The sequence below is a fragment of the Aythya fuligula genome, chromosome 5, assembly GCF_009819795.1.
Source record: "Aythya fuligula isolate bAytFul2 chromosome 5, bAytFul2.pri, whole genome shotgun sequence".
Classification (NCBI taxonomy): domain Eukaryota; kingdom Metazoa; phylum Chordata; class Aves; order Anseriformes; family Anatidae; genus Aythya; species Aythya fuligula.
Genome location: NC_045563.1, coordinates 39673872 through 39691952, shown reverse-complemented (window position 1 = coordinate 39691952; position 18081 = coordinate 39673872).

Genomic DNA, 18081 nt, shown 5'->3' with positions numbered 1-18081 from the left:
TGGACTTGATTTATTTTTTTTTTTAAAGCTTGCAAACACACATTGTTCATAAGAAGTGTCAAATAAATATTCTCTTCTATGTCTGAGTTTATGTCCACATCATTTCACTATTACATAGTAAAATTCCATACTGCTGCAGGTTTCTGTATGATAAGGCACTTAAAATGTCTTTGAATGATTTAGTATCCCAGGTCAGCGAATAGGAATATACAGCATGTAGATTTTCTGAAATAACTTGAAAATCAGTACCAAATTGTCTTAAAATGCTTCAAGTAAATTCTGTATTCCTTCAAAGGGCAAATAAAGGAACACTGGCTTAGTTTCATTATTCTTAAATTTGTGTCTGATTACCATATACATTGTATAACTCCTGAATATTCAGCAGATTTCTTTGATAAGAACTGATGATTTCAGTAATTTCTTATGGCTTATGTTTTTTCAGAGTTACTCCAAAACAAAACCTACTAATGATTTCAGTAATTTATTGTGGCTGATGTTTTTTCAGAGTTACCCCGAAACAAAACCTATGCTCTGTGTTTGGATTACATTGTTTTCTTGAAATTAGATCTGCTGGGGGAGGACGGGGGGATGGGGACAAAACAAACAAACAAACACTAAAACAATGGCAACCTTTTCTTTCCTGTTCTCAGCATACACAGCTACTTCCATAACCAAGTAACTAACAAGCCACCTGCCTGTGTACATCATGCTTAGAGGACTGGAGCACCTGTTGTACAAGGACAGGCTGAGAGAGCTGGACCTGTTTAGTCTGGAAAAGAGAAGACTAAGGGGAGACCTCATTGAAGTGTATAAATATCTGAGGGGAGGGTGTCAAGAGGATGGAGCTAGTCTCTTTCTGGTTGTGCCCAGCAACAGGTTGAGAGGCCCTGGGCACAAACTGAAGCATGGGAAATTCTGGCTGAGTATGAGGGGGCACTTCTTTACTATGAGGGTGACAGAGCACTGGAAGAGGTTGCCCATAAAGGTTGTGGAGTCTCCTTCTCTGGAGATATTCAAAACCTGCCTGGATGTCATCCTATGCAATGTGCTTTAGGTGATCCTGTTCAGCAGGGAATTGGACCAGATGACCTCTAGAGGTCCCTTCCAACCTCGGCCATTCTGTGATCAGGAAAGGGTAAGTGATTCCTGCTAACAGGACCATGGCATACAAAAGGCTTCTTTAAGGCAAACATAACACAATTGTAAAAGATCTTTTAGGGTCTGGCATTTAAAGTAAATGACGTTAAACAAGATGGAAAAGAGACAAGACAGGAATTCATGTAAAATCAAAAGAAGATCAGGAAAATTGTCAGATGGATCTCAAACTACTAGCAAACACTTCTTTGCAGAACACAGAGTAGAACATGTAGCACTGGGATCTTGCTGGTTTGGGATTCTGCCAGAGCATTTCATAGGTATTAGCCAGCCATGAATTCCCCACCATGCTCAGTGAACACTCAGGCTGATCATTACAGCTCCTGTGAGTCATTTTGTCAGTTCAGGTGCCACAGGTCCGTGGGATGCATTGAATGATTCCAGTCCTAGTAATGATCCATGTGGGTGTGAGCACGCCACATGATGGAACGTCTGTGGTTTTGAGTCTTGGAAATTATAGGCAAGACAGTTTGTAGGTAAAGGCAGCATTTTCTATCAGGCCAACTAGCACAGCTGGAAGGCAAGGTTTGGGGTAGACTTGGAACTCAGGTAGTCTGTATTCCAACTTCCTGCCCAAAGCATGACCAGCTGTGGGACCAGACTTGGTTGTGAAGGGCTTTATCTGGTTGAGTCTTGAAAGATTGGAAGTCTGAAGACTGCACAGTCTCTGTGGATAATGTGTTGCAGTGTTTGACTATTCTCATGTTTTGCTTTTGTTAAATAATAATAATAATAATTTAAAAAAAATATATGTTTCCTTATACCAAATTAGATCTTCTCTTGTTTCAGTTTGTCTCAAAGTCCTGCCATACACTGGTGTGAAGAGCCTGGTTCCTTCTCAATAAGCTTCTCAGAAGCATTGTCAGTCTGTAGTTACATTGGTAATTACTCACATCACACACATTGATGTGAGTCCTCTTGGACACCTCGAGGTGCAGGATTCTGCCTTTGTCCTTGATGAGTTTCATAAAAGTTCTTGTCAGTACATTCCTTCATTCTGGCTAAGGCCTTCTGGGTGGCAGTCCTGCCCTCAAGCACACTGGCTTGTCCTCCTGGTTTGATGCTGCTTGCGAACTTGACAAGAATGCACTCTTGGACTGCTGAGGACAGTGTTAAAAAGGGCTGGTCCCAGGATAGACCACTGTGCTACTCACTGCCAGACTTGTTAGTGTACAACATGTACCCTCTGGGCCTAACCATTCAAATGGCCTTTTACCCATCTAGTTGTACACCCTTCCAGATCTCAGTGTCACAAAGTGAACACAAAGATATCGTGGGAAACAGTGTTGAAAGCTTTATTAAAGCTAAGAAATAGCAACATCTGGAAATCTGTGTACTTTATCCTTTATTATACTAGTTTGCCTAATAAAAGGCATTGTCTCTACCTACAGATCTTGTCTTACTTATGTCTGTAAGCCATTGCAGTTATGACAGTGCTACTACACAGAGATGCCCATTGGAGAACTGTAATCCAAAATGAAGAGATTGATTTGTATCATTGTGTTTATGGATGTCTATTGCCTTTAACTATAAAGCAAGGTACAATTTCCATCATAGCACCTCTGCTTCATTCGGATCATAGTGTGGATATGTAAAAAGAGCAAATAAGGAAGCATCAACAGCTTTGGCTCCAGAAGTTCGATTGCATGTGATCATTAAGGAAGGAGGAATGTACAAGTAAAAACATGGTCTGATGGCTGAGATAAATGTGATTTATCATTAGTTGTTCGTGCAGATAATTTGCAAGTTGCTAGTGGACAAGTCTTGCACTTTCAGCTATATATAACTAAACGATTGAAACAGGTGGTTTTGGTTTTAATCTGGAAGACTTTAGATAATGGAGTAAAATGACTTGTTCCAGCAAGGAGAGCAATGAACATATATGTTGATAATATAGGGAGACATCAAGTCTAGTAAGTTAGAAAACGCAATTAGCTGGTGGCATTCTGAGTAGGAGCATGCTTTGATTTTTTTTTTGTCTCAGTCCTACAAGTAATATCTTGGGCTTTCTATTGAGTAAAGATTTTGTTTTCCTATTTAGAAGAATGCTGAAATACAGTCAGCACTGGTCATCAGCCTAGAAGGAAGACTTGACTACCTTGCATCAACGTGCAGCTGTTTCAGAAGTAGCACAAAGTGGGTTTGTCTTTGAGATATTATGATATTGCAATACAGAGTGAGAGGTAATGATATTGCTAACTGCAGTCTCTTCTGCATCACCAAAACCAAAAGTAGGTTTAATTCTAGCAACAAGGAAATACAAAGCTCATATTTACTGTAAGTGAGTCCAAGAGCAGTGTCGTCATAACTTCTACTTTATGTCTTACAGCAGCCCATAGCGCTTACTTTTATTGTCTTTCAGAAGTAAAATATTTCATCAGTTTTGATTCAGGTCACCAAGATGCTTATGTGTGCGTACAATTTATGAATTGATTTTGGTAAGAATTGTACAAAAATGCCACCTCCCTCCCCCCCCCCCCCCCCCCCCCCCCCCCCCAAGCAAACAAACAAACTAACAAAACCCACTAAAAATACTGCAACATCTTTTTTCTTAAAATGCATGCAAGTGAAATATGGGAAGAAAAAGTGATAAACATGTGGTACCTTGAAACAAATTATGTCCAGAAACTGTGAGAATCAAGGTACAGAAAGGAAAAGCATAACAGTGCCACTGAGAATGCCTCTTTTTCGTTTACCATCTGCTTTAATAGAACAAAACAGCTGTTTGAACAGGATGTAGATAACATCATCCTCAATGTTCCTTTGTAAACATTTTCCAAGGAGACAGTGATTAGCTACTTCCTTCACAGGATATTTCCTGGTCAGCAGCAAGAGGCAAGACACCATTCACTAGAAATATATAAGTGTATTGTTTTAACATTTTTAAAGTGCTTTCACAGATAAATTGTTGTGGATCTGACAGTACATTTGAAAGTTTGACAGGATGAAAGTCAGGCTATGTGAAATGTATTTTTATTTTAATATATTTATAGCTTAATGTAATACTTCCTTTAAAAATCTGTTTAGCAAATAACAACTAAAATTGCAGTGATCCTTTGAGCTGGAAAGAAATGTAGATACATGATTTCCATCAGAGACAGCTGCTTCAAAATTTGCAAACAGTGCAAAATTTCATTTTGCTGCTGCAGGCTTGAAGGCCAGTCTTAATGATATTGCCTTCTTTATTAGCAGTGACAAAAGTAAGAGGTGTTGTGTGAAGAAACAAGAGTGAAAGATGAGGAGAAATAAGGAGTAATCACAGGGGTTTCACAGGATGTGGGTGTGTAGGGAGTGGTATTTCTCTTTGCTGCCTTTTCTGACTGATCTAATCTGCAGGGCAGAAAAGTTTTCCAAGGGGATTTCACCCTGAAGTGCAAGGTGGTGCTGATTTGAACCAAACACTGGATTAAGTGCTGAAAATGTAGGTGGACATGATACACCACATAGATAAGGTCCAGACTCTTCCTCTCCCAGGGGACTTTCTTTCCTTTTGTATTGCTTTAGGGGAAATGCTCTTTTCCCTTCTAACCTGGTTTTGCTTGCCCATCTCTCTCCTCTCAGTATGCTCAGTATGTGAGTCAGCTGGGGAAGAGAGGAGGTGAGAGGACAGTAGAGGAGGAGCAGCATCCCTCAAACCTGTTCCAGCCACCCATGGAGCTCCTGGTGCTGGAGGATCAGTAGGAAGCACAACAGGGCTGGGAACAAAGGCAGGGTGGATGCAGCTAGTGGCAGCCCAAGGTTTTCTGTCTTCTGTTGTTATTGATACAAGAATTAATGTAAGTTGGATGTTATTTAAAATAAAAGAATCATAGAATGGCTTGGGTTGGAAGAGACCTTAAAGATCACCTAGTTTCAACTCCCCTGCCATGGCAGTGTCTTATCTGTGGGCTGAACATGGTAAGCTTACCAGCCATATGTATAAATAAAGAGAAAGATTAATTTTTCCAGGACTCCATTTGTCTGTTATGTTCTCAGGAAGAGAATGTAAGACTTGTTCCTCAATTTGTTGGACTCAAACAAACCTTGGCAATAAATTAGGTTGGGAACAGAATCAGGCAGATAAATGCAGTAAGGAAATTTTTGAGTAAGCTCAGAGATAATGGGCCACCTTCATTTGTGGTCCATTGTGGCTAGATATAAAATGAATACAGGCAAATTGTTAACTACCTAGACCTAAAATCATGCAAGTTTTTTTCTTAACTCCTAAGACCTTTTCCTTCTCCTCTCAGTTTTGTCTCTCCTCACCTTCCCTGCTTTGAAACAACATGTATTGTTTCCTGTTTTAAAGGACCGCTCAGAATAGCAATATTGTCAAGCATTGCTGTTGCTTTCTGAATTAGAAACATTATCAGTTGCTGGCTTCAGTTTTAATCAGGGAGAGTAGTTGAAACAATTCTGAACAGAATGTAATTGCAAACATCTACCAAAAACGATATTCAATACCATATCAATAGTTGTATGATTTGAAAGTATTTAGGCACCGGTTCAACAAACACATTTAAACCCAATTATTTTAAAATTACAGGCAGGGAGAGACTTAGTCATATGCAGAAAATTAAACTGGTTTAAAAGAAGTCCATACTTGCTAGGAGCAATATAAGGGGTTCTTATGAAGACCTCGCCCTTCTTATGAAGACCTAGACATTGTTAGCTTCAGGAACTTAGACTCTAATTATTGGTGTCTCTGTGAACATCCAACCTAGAAAGCAAGGTACAGCTATCAAGATGTGCTGCACATGTCTAGTGCTAAGATGTCTGCCAGTCAGGTTACAAGAGGGTTAGGTAAAGTACCTAAGACTTCTTGTAGATTCAACTGGATGGGATTATGGAAATAGTTAGTTTGCAACTTTTTATTTTGTCAATGTCAAAATTTTATCAATGTCAAATTTTGTCAATAAAAAACAGTTAATAGTGCCCTTCTATAATATCTTTGAAAGCTTTTAAAATCCTGTGTTAGGAACATGAACAATGAAGTCTTACGACAATATGAAAATAGTTTGGTAGTGAAAGTTAGAGATTCTATTGTTGTCTAAAAGTGGTAGTTTGGGTGGGTTTTCTCTTCTCGCATCTACTTGTCCTATTTCATTGCTTCTTTGGAATTTTGAAGGCAAGGGTTGCTAATGGTTTTTTAGGGTGACTCACAGGTTAAAAAAAAATGATTTGTGCCATTTCCTTGTCAAATACAAGCATATTTTAAAAATTGAGTTTAAAGTTAGTGGTATCTATCTTTGAAAAGTCAGAAAACCAAAGGGGAAGGGGGAAAAACATTGTCAGTAAATTGTGTAAATAACAAGTCAGAGTAACTTGAACTAATATTTTAAATGTAGGGTGGTTTGCATCACTTTTAAGAACATGACATACATTATGATTTTTAGTGCTAATTGCATCAGTTATAGAGTATTATTTAAAAATAGGGACAAAAAAATTTAAAGTTCTTTTCTATGGTAGAGGGAAATTACAAAAATGAAGGAAAATTGTGCTTAAGTGGACATGTCAGATTCTACCAATATTCAAATCACTATTTTTTATAAGGTGCAAACTGTGTACAGACAGGAAAGCTACTTAGGTGCTTTTGTCTCAGTCTGTGGTTGTGGCAATGAAAAAACAGTTCAGGCTCTAAAACAAAATAAGTTTTCTAGTCTGTAGATCCCTCAGCTTTTTTGCAGGATAGATAGCAAAAAATAGACAGCAGCACCATGTAGGAGTAATTGCTGATTGAAATTCAGAACCTGATACCTCTTTCACCTGGGTGTAGATCAGAATAGCTTTTCTGACTTGTCTGAGGCACTCTTGTATTTACACAGTAGTTACTGAGGCTTCAGTTTGACCCATCAGTGGGAAGCATTCACATACCACAGTAACTTCACAACATTGTCAGGACCAACGGAAGTCATGCATATGTAGATGTGCTAAACCATTTCATTTTCATACAGATTTTCAGCACTGTGCTATGCTGATAATTGCGGTGATAATGCCAAGATAAGCAGATGCAATGTGAATATGTTTGACATGGTTAAATAGGAAGTTGTTCCATTTTTGCTGCGTAGATTGCAGAACATGGTTAGGGACTGAAAGGAGCACTTGATTTATTTTTTTGTTTTCTTTTCATGTTCTACTTTATCTGCCATACTTACATCTATGCAGTTCAACTTAATATGCAGCTACTTTTTCAAGCATTGCATGTATCCCTCAAAATTGCTTATACCATTTACCTGATCCTCCTGTTTCCTGAAATATCATCTCAGTATTTTTGGTAATTTTGGGGAAAAGAGATGATTCAGATCACCCCAGCTATCTAACAAGCCTATTTCAAACATGGGCCTTCTATCTTTCATTTTTCTGCCATTTACCAAAAGATGGTGTTTTCTGTTTGTTTTAATTTTATTTTTAATTTCATCTGTTGTGAAAAGATCACCTTTTCCCTTTTTATTTTCTTTATATTTCATGTGTCTTTTTGGCATTCACAAACACATTGTTTAACAAGACAATTATTCTAACACGATTAGCTTATAGACTATATTTTGGAAAACAACAAAAATGTCTCACTATACAAAGTCCTTGTGCTACTTTTTGACATACTATGCATTTTGCAAGCTTAATCCTTTTAATTTGTTGATACTTGCAAAAAATGCATAAAGGAATCTTTTAAATTGAAGCTTTTAAACTTAGTTAAATAAATGTCCATTGTATCTTTCTCTCACTTGTTTATGGGATGATAATTTCTGATTTTCTCACAGCTTTAATGTAGTTAATCCCACAGGACCTGGGGCAGGTAGGAAACTACCAACATCATCATTGTACTAATGGACATCTCAGTCCACAGAGTGTTTTATATTTCAAACTCTTTAGATACAATTTAAAATTCTTAATACCCTGGAATAGCTGCTTCCTCACCCTGGTGGCATCTAAAACTCCGTTATGAGACGGGTTGTAAGCACTCAGCAATGCTGATGCATCTAAGCCTCATCATAATCCATAGGCTGTTTGGTCCTCTGGCTATGTTACCTTAAAAACTTGATCCAAGCACTACTTAATACTTAATATAACAGAAATGGAACTCAATTTTCTCCCTTTCCTAATAAACTGTTTTGGTAGTTGGCCATGTTCATGTTTGTTGTTTGTAGTCTCTGTGGTTCAGTGGTTCTTTAATTATTGAATAGGAGAGAGTGAGAGCACCCTTTCCTTTTAAATATCCTGTAGCCTGCCATTTAAGATATTTTTTCCACTGAGATGTGGGAGTTAAGATTTAAATTTCCATGGACAGTGGAAGGAATTGAACTGAGGCATCTCATACCCTAGGAGAGTGCTGTGGCATGTTAGGCATTGAATTTAAATGCATTACAAATGTATTAAGAAAAGTGCTGCCTTCTCTGCCCTTTGAAAGGAAAGTCTCAAGAAGCTACCCATGGAGAGATTCCAAGCCTCAAGTAAAGGAAGTGCTTTCTTTCAACAGAGACTATGTATGTACCTCACATGAAGTAATTTAAGATATGGTATCTCAGTAGGAGTTATTTACCTACATTAAGCTGCTCCCAGCTCAGGATGCAGCCTATTGTAAATGAGTCGTTTAAGGTTCTCAGTTCTGGTTCCTTGGCCAAGCACCTAAACTTGCTTGTTATTGCTCCTAACTTCTAGTCAACACCACGTTTCAGTGGATCTAAACTGGGAGACACACACTCATGGTCACAAAAAAAAAGCTGTGGAAGAGCAAAACACTGAATTTAGATGTCAAAAATCTTAACCAAAAGCCAGCCTTCCTCTCTCAAATATTTCATCATAATTTAATAAACATGTCTGAAGCATGCTATTGACCTATGTGTTCATCTTTCCCTGATTACATCACTTCCTTGCATTGCAGTTGTATTACTCGTCTGAAACTACCACTCTTTATAAATGTGTAATTGCAGTGATTGTGCAATCATCATCTGTATGCATTACTATAGCAACCAGCATAAATACATTCCCTAGCCCAGCCCATATAAAAAGATCTTAGAGTTTCAGCTTCTCTCCTTCAATTTTATGCATATGCTGAGTGAATGTGTGTGACACAATGGAAATTACATGCTTTGAAGGCTGCTCACATATGTGAGGGTGGAAAGTTAAATTCTACTGAAACTCTTGTCTCAAAAAAGGGAAGAAAAACTTCTGACCTGCTCAGCAGGACTCAAATGAAGCACATGTATCCTCTCTCCAGCTTCCTTCACGTACTGCTGGCAGGGTACTCACCAGCTAGGAAGAACAACAATGCTTGTGGTTAGCAAAACAAGTTCCAATACGAGGCAGATGCTCAAATTTCGTATTCTAACATGAGAAGAAGTCTTTGCCCTCCTTGAGCCTTAATGAGGCCTTGCTTACGCTGATATTTTTGTAATGACAACCCCTAAGCCTTGCCTAATTTTAACATCTGATATCACTAACATAAATACTCTGAGTCATGAACACAGCTTTGCCCCAGATTTTGTCTCTCTTCCTTCCTTCCCCCTTTGAATACAGTATCAGGTAGTCAGCCTTGCACCTTGTGTTCCAGAGCTTTCTCCAGAGGTTCACCCTCCAAAGCACAGAAGAAATTTGAATGGTCTTGAAGGCTTTTCGTAAAAACATGATACGCGCAAATTGAAGGGAGAAATCCACATAATTTATGCATGTGCAGTTATTCTAGTTAATTATTTCATTATAAATACTGTCATATTTATTTGTCTTCCTTTAAGCCCCCATTACTGCTGGTGTATTGTTTCATGAGATTCTGTTTTGTTCTTGGCTTTTTTAATAATACATTTCTTAATACAGAAGAAAACTTGAAAACCTGGCTGAAGGGGTCTGCGCATTGTTCTGTTAATAACTAAATGGAAGTAATATTATTTCTACCACATACATTTTCAAGGGTCTATGATATTTACTCCCAGGCTATGGGCTGGCATTTACAATTGTGTCCCTATTTCCACAGTTTATGTAAGAATTACATTATGTTTGACACTACTACTCTGTGTCAAATTTCGATAACGTTTGCCAGCAGGCTCAAAACTTACTACTTCAACTCATGTGCATGTACCCATACACACCCACTGTGATTGCAGAAGTTTCATTTCCTTAGGGAACAAGACTGAAAACAAAAGGCAAAAATAAAGAACTCAGAATTGTGCAACATGCCACATAGATTCTAACAAGTGAATAGATTTAGTGTTTGGTCTCCCCTGCAAATTCTACAGGTAAAATGCAGCATGAGCCACACTGCCTCTTGGACTTAAATGCAGTTAATGTTGATTTCATTGTTTGCTATTAGTCACTTGTGTAATTTTGGACATATTCTCCTCTCCCGTTTCCCTTTTTGCCTGCTTAGACAAAGTTTGGTCAGGCAGGAGCACTTTCTTCATGCTTTAAAGTGCTTAGCCCGCTTCTGCCCACAAGAGACTGAAAATCAATTCAGATATGTAGTGCTGCAGCTCTCTAGTTGATTGCTATATGAATAACCAGAACAGACACGACATCTGAGGATTTCAGTAACCAGTACACCAGTGAAGAGAGATGGTCACAGCTAGATTTTTGAAATCTGCCTGCAGATCAAAGGAAATTTGTTCATTGACTTTGTGGACAATTTTAAACTGGGATATTTTTTTTTTTTTTTCTGGATCATTTAAAAGCAGGAAACAAACAAACAAACAAATAATAAATTGTTCCTTATGAAGAATGAGTCCAAGTTAGTAGTTGCATCTACTCTTAACCACTCTTCTTAAGGATCCTTCTGTTAAGCAGCCATTTCTTCATCTATTTAGAAAATGTGAGAATCCTGTGAGTGAATGATGCTCTTGCTTATTACTTCTCCTTTTTCTAAATGGAAAATGAAAACAACATTGAGAAATTATGTCTAGTTTTGATGTCGCTGGTGGTGCAAGTGAAGACATCTGTAGTAGAGATTTTTAAGTGAGTTAAAAAGAGTTATAAAAGCCTGGCTTGTGCTGCACCTTACTGTAAACAGCTCAAGGGAGGGGCTCCGCAATAAGATAGTAAGCCTACACCACACCCTGCGTTCAGTTACTTGAGAAACACTGACAGGTTTTCATTCACACTGCCCACCTGACATGCTGTTTACTTCTGCTTTCCTTTCAGTACAGTTAGTCTGTACTGAATGATGGATTAAGTTTAATGGCTATAAATAAGCATCCTAAGTTGTTAAAAAGCCATCCGTGGCTTAACTGTAACTGGGATGGTCTCATTGGGCATGAAAATTATGTGCTGTGCTTTGAACTAATGTAATGATGATCCCCCCCAGTCCTGTGCAAATTTTGAGGAACAGTGAAACTTGAGCTTAGATGTCTACCACTCTCAATTTGTATTAAATCAGTACTAAGTTCTGTATTGGCAAAGCCACCTCCTCCCCCCAGTTACTTAGATTTTCTTCACACACAGTGTATTTACAAAGGTCTGCTTCACTTTCATGCACTATTCTAGGAATTTCCAATACTCAAACTTCTGATAAATTTTTCTACCTGTTTGATAACTGATCAGAATTTGTTCTTGATCCATAGAAGGAACTTTAAGAAAAAACTTTGACAGCAAGATATGCTTATTACTTGGAGTATCAATTAGCAAAATACTTTAAAAATACCAACACCTATGCAAATCAGCCTGAAACAGTAGTGATGAGTACAGTTAAGCTGATGAATAGAGGTTGGAATAGTACAGAAAAGCAAACAGTTTGTCTGTGCAAGGAATGTGAGAACTGTCATTGAACAATGCATCAATGCTCTTTCATTTCAACCTGGAACTTTGTATTTATACGATACATTGCTTGAACATCTTCAAGCAAGATGTTAAGAGAAAGAAAAAAGTTTTTACTTATTGCTTAAGCAATTACTTCTATAATGTGTTTTTGTAGACTTTATAATACAATATTTTATACTCAGACTGCAACTTAGAAAAAAAACAACACCCAAGTAGCTGGAATTCAACCTTGTAATGAATGCAACAATACTGTCACAAAACAGGATCTCTTTAGATTCCCTAGGTGGAAAGAAATTTTACTTTGAGGGATAATTCTAATCCCACTTGTTTTGTTTTTTGTTTGTTTGTTTGTTTGTTTGTTTGTTTACTTGTTTGTTTAATGAGTTGTGATGAACTGTAAAGCAGCGTATTGTGCAAACTTTGTGCAGCTGTTAGAACACTGTTTTGCAAGATTGGGTAATTCCTTATATATTGAAGATCAGAGCAAAAGCATCAAGAAACTGGTGTCAAAGAAGACATTTAAAAACAGAAGATTAAACAAACAGCAATAAAACCAAATAAAGTGGCTTTGGGAGGCATATGCCTTCCTTGACAGTTTCTGTAACTTAGATAAATGATATTTACACAGACAGTTTTATGTGGAGCAGAGAAGACTCTTTCAGGTTCTGGGCAGGCTGAGATAGATATAATGTATTTTTAGAATAAATCTTTACAACAGAGATAAATGAGCTTACTGTATAAAAAGCTTCAGATGATGAATAAAGGAAATAACAAAATAGAATATATCACTGACTCAAAAAAAAAAATACATGGAGATTTATCCTTTCTTATCAGTACATTTATGAACAAAATTAATTTACTGAGCTTTGCACATTTATAAAATCCAGCTTGTAGCCTCCTGCCATTCATTAAACTTTCCTTATTAGACCTACTACATCTCTTAAAATGACTCATGCACTTGTATGTAGAATTTCAGTAACATCCTGGTTGCTAGGGGACATGTGATCACTCTGACATATAAAGTATCTGCTAGAAATAGTTTTTAACTATATAAGGAACAAATCTGTAGGGTTTTTTATTAAATAAATATTTCTGCCATTAGTTAATTATGCAAAACAGGATGCTATTTTAAGCCTTCAAATACATTTTGAGTATATTCAAATATATTTCAAGTATATTTTGAACATTGTACACAATCCCTAGTTAATAAATATGACTTTATTTTTTTCTTCCATTTCCTTAAACTTTTTATTTCTGCCATATGTGAGTGATACAATATTTTCACACTGGGCGATTTTCCTTGACTTACTTTTTTCCCCACTGGCCTACTCTGTCTACATTGTTCCTTGCCCATAACTAGTTTTTATCTTTTTTTCAAGACCAACACATAAGCATTACCCTGTGTTTGCATAGGGCTTTTAATATGTGGTTTTATATCTTCATCTTAGAACTAAAGCCTTGCTTATGCACTTGGCACTATGCTTGTCCCTGCATGAAATGCTTTCCTTCAGAAAATGGCAAGAATTGCAGGACTGATCAATTCTCCATTAGTGCAGCCTTCTCCAGAATTTATGTTCATGGATCCTGTGACATAATCACTTTAAGACCAGGGCTTTGTCTGTCACACTGCTATTTAATTTTAAATTGTGTCGTGAAATAATATGTTAAAGGAACATTAAACCTGTGAAGTGCTCCCTAAATTTATACAAATCCTTACCTCAGTCTCTAGGTGAACATGCATCATTAGACTTAGATAAGAATGTGTTAACTCTGCAGGATTCCTATCTGATGGCTGTGCCTTCAGCACACACGATAATCAACACTCTCTAATTGGTAAATGGACTATGATGTGATGGAGGAAACTAGCTAAAAGGAAGATAACAAGTGGCACTGAAAGGGAAAGTGCTCTGTTACCAGAGCATGACTGGTGGAGCTCTTCAGGGCTGAGTCTTTAAACAATTTTTGTTTTATCATTTTATAAGTTTAGTCTGTAGAGAAAAGTGCATGGTGATTGAATTTGCCAATAGCAAAAAATATGTCTATTGTTAATAGAGAAGAAAGCTGCAAGGTTTGGGAAGAAATGAATGACTGTAAGGACTGCAATAATGTATAAGGGATAAAATTTGATAGTATGAAGTGCAAATACAATGCAGGACTAAGAGCTGCTCTTGTTTGCTCACTGACTGGAAACAGCTGTGGTGGGGACAACTGCAGAGAGTGATTGATCACAGTGATTTATGAGTCACCAATATGATATGGCTGCAGAAAAGACAAGTGTACTAGATGAAATTGGATACAGTAGTGCCAGAAAGCAGTTGTACTATTTGATGTGCAGCAGATTCCTCATCTATGATAGTCATTGGAATCCAAGCTCAATGAGATGAATTCAGTGTGCAACACACACTAAGAAGTGTTATGGAATGAGGCGCTCCATTTTTATGCTATATTCTATCTGTCATAAAATCTTTGTTCCTTTAGCTGAATTATGAAAATCTGTTCTAAAGGAAGATTAGCACAAGAACAGACACAATCTATCCATGAATAAATTCAGATTGAGCATTAGAAGTTTTCTGGCAAAATGGTGAGTGAAATCCAGAGATGGCTGAGTTGTGGCTTCTCATATTCTGGGCAAGCAATCCAATAAGCTTTAAGACAAATTTTGAGCATTAGGAAAAAGATTAGAGTATGTGGTTGGCTGCAATTACAGGAAATTAGATTTTGTGACCCATAGCATAATTTAGGTCTGATTGTTGTATGGTCAGTTTGTTGTATGAACTGTTGTATGAACAGTTTGCAATTTTCTGCAGCATGTTGCTCTGTGAATTATTTACAGCTTATTGCAGTCTGTACTGAGTTCAGAATAATTAGCTTCCTTTTTGCCATTTCTGTTGCTATTACTTACTTAATTTTATTAAGGATTGAAAGAAAGACTGTTCATGTTGTATGCATGTAATACCAAAGTACTGAGAGTAAAACCCAGACAAATAAATGAGGTAATGTTGGGTATCCAATCTGAGATACCTACAATCTGATCTTCCAAGTATTTAAAAATATATATTCAAATCTTACTTATCACCAAATTTAATTGAAGAAACTCAGCTCTGCTGCAAGTCAGACCACAGCTGCCTTTTTTGTATGTGTCCTGATTGATACTTAAACTGTGGAACTGTATGGAAGAGGCAAATTAATATAAAATTAAAAAAGAGGCAAATTAATAGAAAATTCTCTGTTGTGTTCTATAACATTAGCTTAAGCTGTAGCAAAAGATCCATTGCTTTGCACCTGAGCTGTTCCTAGCAAGCAGAGGTGTTTATCCAAGCAGTGTTTTAGCACAAGGTGACTGTTAAAACGGTTGAAACTGAAATGGTGCTGATACGCAGCTTATGCAAAATATTTAACTGTACCACATGGTTGAATTGACACCATTCTTTTTTAGATGCTCTGCCCGTCATGGTTGTTATCCCCCAGAGCTTCGGTTTAGAGGAGAACCCCGCCAGGCTCTAATCCCACTGTGCAGCACCTCAGTGGTAGGGCCAGTCTGAGGCATTTCAGTCTTTCCTATCCAGCACTGACTACTCCAGTGCTGCACCTCACATCCCCTGCCTTGTAACTGCCACTGGTGGTGGGGCTGTGTTGTGAACCAAGTCACTCAACTGATCTGACCTATTTGTGCATGTTTTCTTTCTTTCTAACTCAAGTCAGTTAAATCATCCAGTTCACAGAATGACTCACAAAGTGTTGCTCTGGCTTAATCTAGAAGGGGGGCATGCGCTACCACCTGAATGCAGGAGTAAGCAACCTGAAGAGCTTATTAAGCCACTGTATCATAGAACAAGGACTTCTTTGTATGTCTGTGTTGGACACCAAAAGTGTGACCACTGCTTGGTGAAAAGAATTCAACTGTGAATCAATGTGTGGTAAAAGTAACTGTATTCATTACAAAGTTATCAAATGAAACAAATTTTTATCAGTGCAGGCAAATCCACACCATCATCCTGGTGAATTTAACAAGGCATGACTGATTATTTGTCCCATAGTATGGTTTACAGGTTGATCCCATAAGATTGTCATTAAGCTCAGACAATACAAAGTACTTGCTTTTAATTTTACTATAGGCAATGGTTCCATTAAAGCAGCTGAAATCTACAGAAATATCCAGCCAGTGGCAAACAGCAGCATGAAAAATTTCAGCCTAAATCATTGACATACACGATTTTTTACACAGGAGATAATAGAAATTTATAAAGATAACAACACTGACAAGATGTTTTAAAAAAAAAAAAAAAAGGCAAGAATATTGTTTTTAAGCTGTCATTTTACCCTGTCCTTCAATGATCTGCTTTGATTTTGACATAGCTCATATAAGAGCTATTAAAATCTGTGAAATTATACATATTTTTAAAGTGTGCTTCTGGGAAATCTTCATGCTTGTCAGGTACTGATTTTGTAAAACCTGACAAAAAAAAGAGAGTATTAATCTCATCACCAGCTACCAGTTTCTTTAACTTTCTTTCTCAGTAATGTGCAAGGAGTTTCTATTTAGTCAGAATTCCTAAACAGTCAGACCTGAACTTTTCTCGCACTCGAAGGTGCTGCAGCTTGCACAGGTGCCTTTGAGAAGTGTTTTCTCTCAGATGTTTATTGAAGTCATGGGTTTAAGCTAGAACTTGTATGTTAATGAACTTCATGTTATGACGTTCTATTAAGCTCACCTGCCATACAGTTTCACTAAGGGAATCATTCTGCTTTTCCTACTGCTCCTTCAATGTGAAGTTAAAAAATTATAAAAAGTAACTGGAAATTTTAGCAGATGGGTTAATTATAATCAAACAATTATATTTCTTTTTGCATTTGCTTCTCATAACTATCACGTAAGACATAAGTGTCCATATTCAGCTCTACCTGGTGTTGAACAGTGAGCAGTAAATGTAGCACTTCAAGTTACCTTAATTACAGAAACTGGGAATGACTTCTTAAGGATGAATCAGTGCTGTGATCTTTTTTATTCTGTCAGTTTAAATATCGCTCACTGTTGAGGGATTTTTGAAACAGCAAAAATCCCATGGCTTGCTGTAGCTGAGCAAACCAAGCTACCAGGGCAACTATGAGAAGTTCCCATGACAGTGTTCCCACATTGCCCAATTGAGGAATTCAGAAAAATATTGTTACCAGTAGCTGGCTTCAAGGACAAGGTCTATGTGACTGCTAATCACAAGGGGGTTGTTTTCTTGCAGATGGGGTTGTTTTCTTGTAGTTGTTTGTCTGAGTGCTTTTGACCAATAATCTTGTGTGAAATACTGTCCGCCCTTGTTAAGTTCACTATAAAAGTTAGGCTATTCGGGCAATAAAATGGAGCATGATCTGACTCTACTGGTGTCTGTCGTGCTTTCGGCCGTGCTTCCTGCAACAGCTCACCAGCTTGCTTGCTAACTCAACTATGGCCTTATATTGAGTCCAAAAAAGGCACATATGATGGAGTGATTTCAAATTAGTTAATTAACTAACCTAATCTAACTCAATTGTAAATACTGTATGCTGTCAACATTGTGACAAGTTTTTAGCTCAGTTATAGCCTAGGTTTATGCTTTATAAAGAACTTGTTTCTGGTATGAAGTTGGGGAAAAACTTAAAGTAGATAGTGAAACATGAATTCTAAATGTGTTTTTAAAATCCTGAGTATCAGCTGAAGTCCCATTCTCAATCCAGGCTTTTGTGTATAGGAATAACACCTGTACTTTAAGTAGTATATCCATGGGATGAAAAGTTATTTCCCTCTTATTCTATCTAAAACTGCAGACAAGCCTTCCTATAAAGGGAAAATGTATCCAGTAAGGCAAGTGTCATTGAAAATTCACATTTCTTTAACAGTTAGACTCCAATTTTCACATTGTATGGCACCTGATGAGTAAGACTAGACATTTTGTAAAGAAATTGTACAATTGAGAAGTATATGAAAGTCATTGAACAACCTAGTTGTGGAGTAAAGTTTTGGGCTGCATCCATCACTGAGTATGGAATACAAAAGCACATTTCTTACTGAAAGAGTTCCCAGGCATTGGTTCACCTAATGCACATTTTTTCCTATTAAAAATGTTGCTTTGGTTTCAGTTTTTTTTTTTTTTTTTTTTTTTTTTTTTTTAATGCTCTCCTTCTCCTGTCAGAGTAGAAATTTAATTGCTGTCTTTTAATTCACAAATGTGTCCCTTG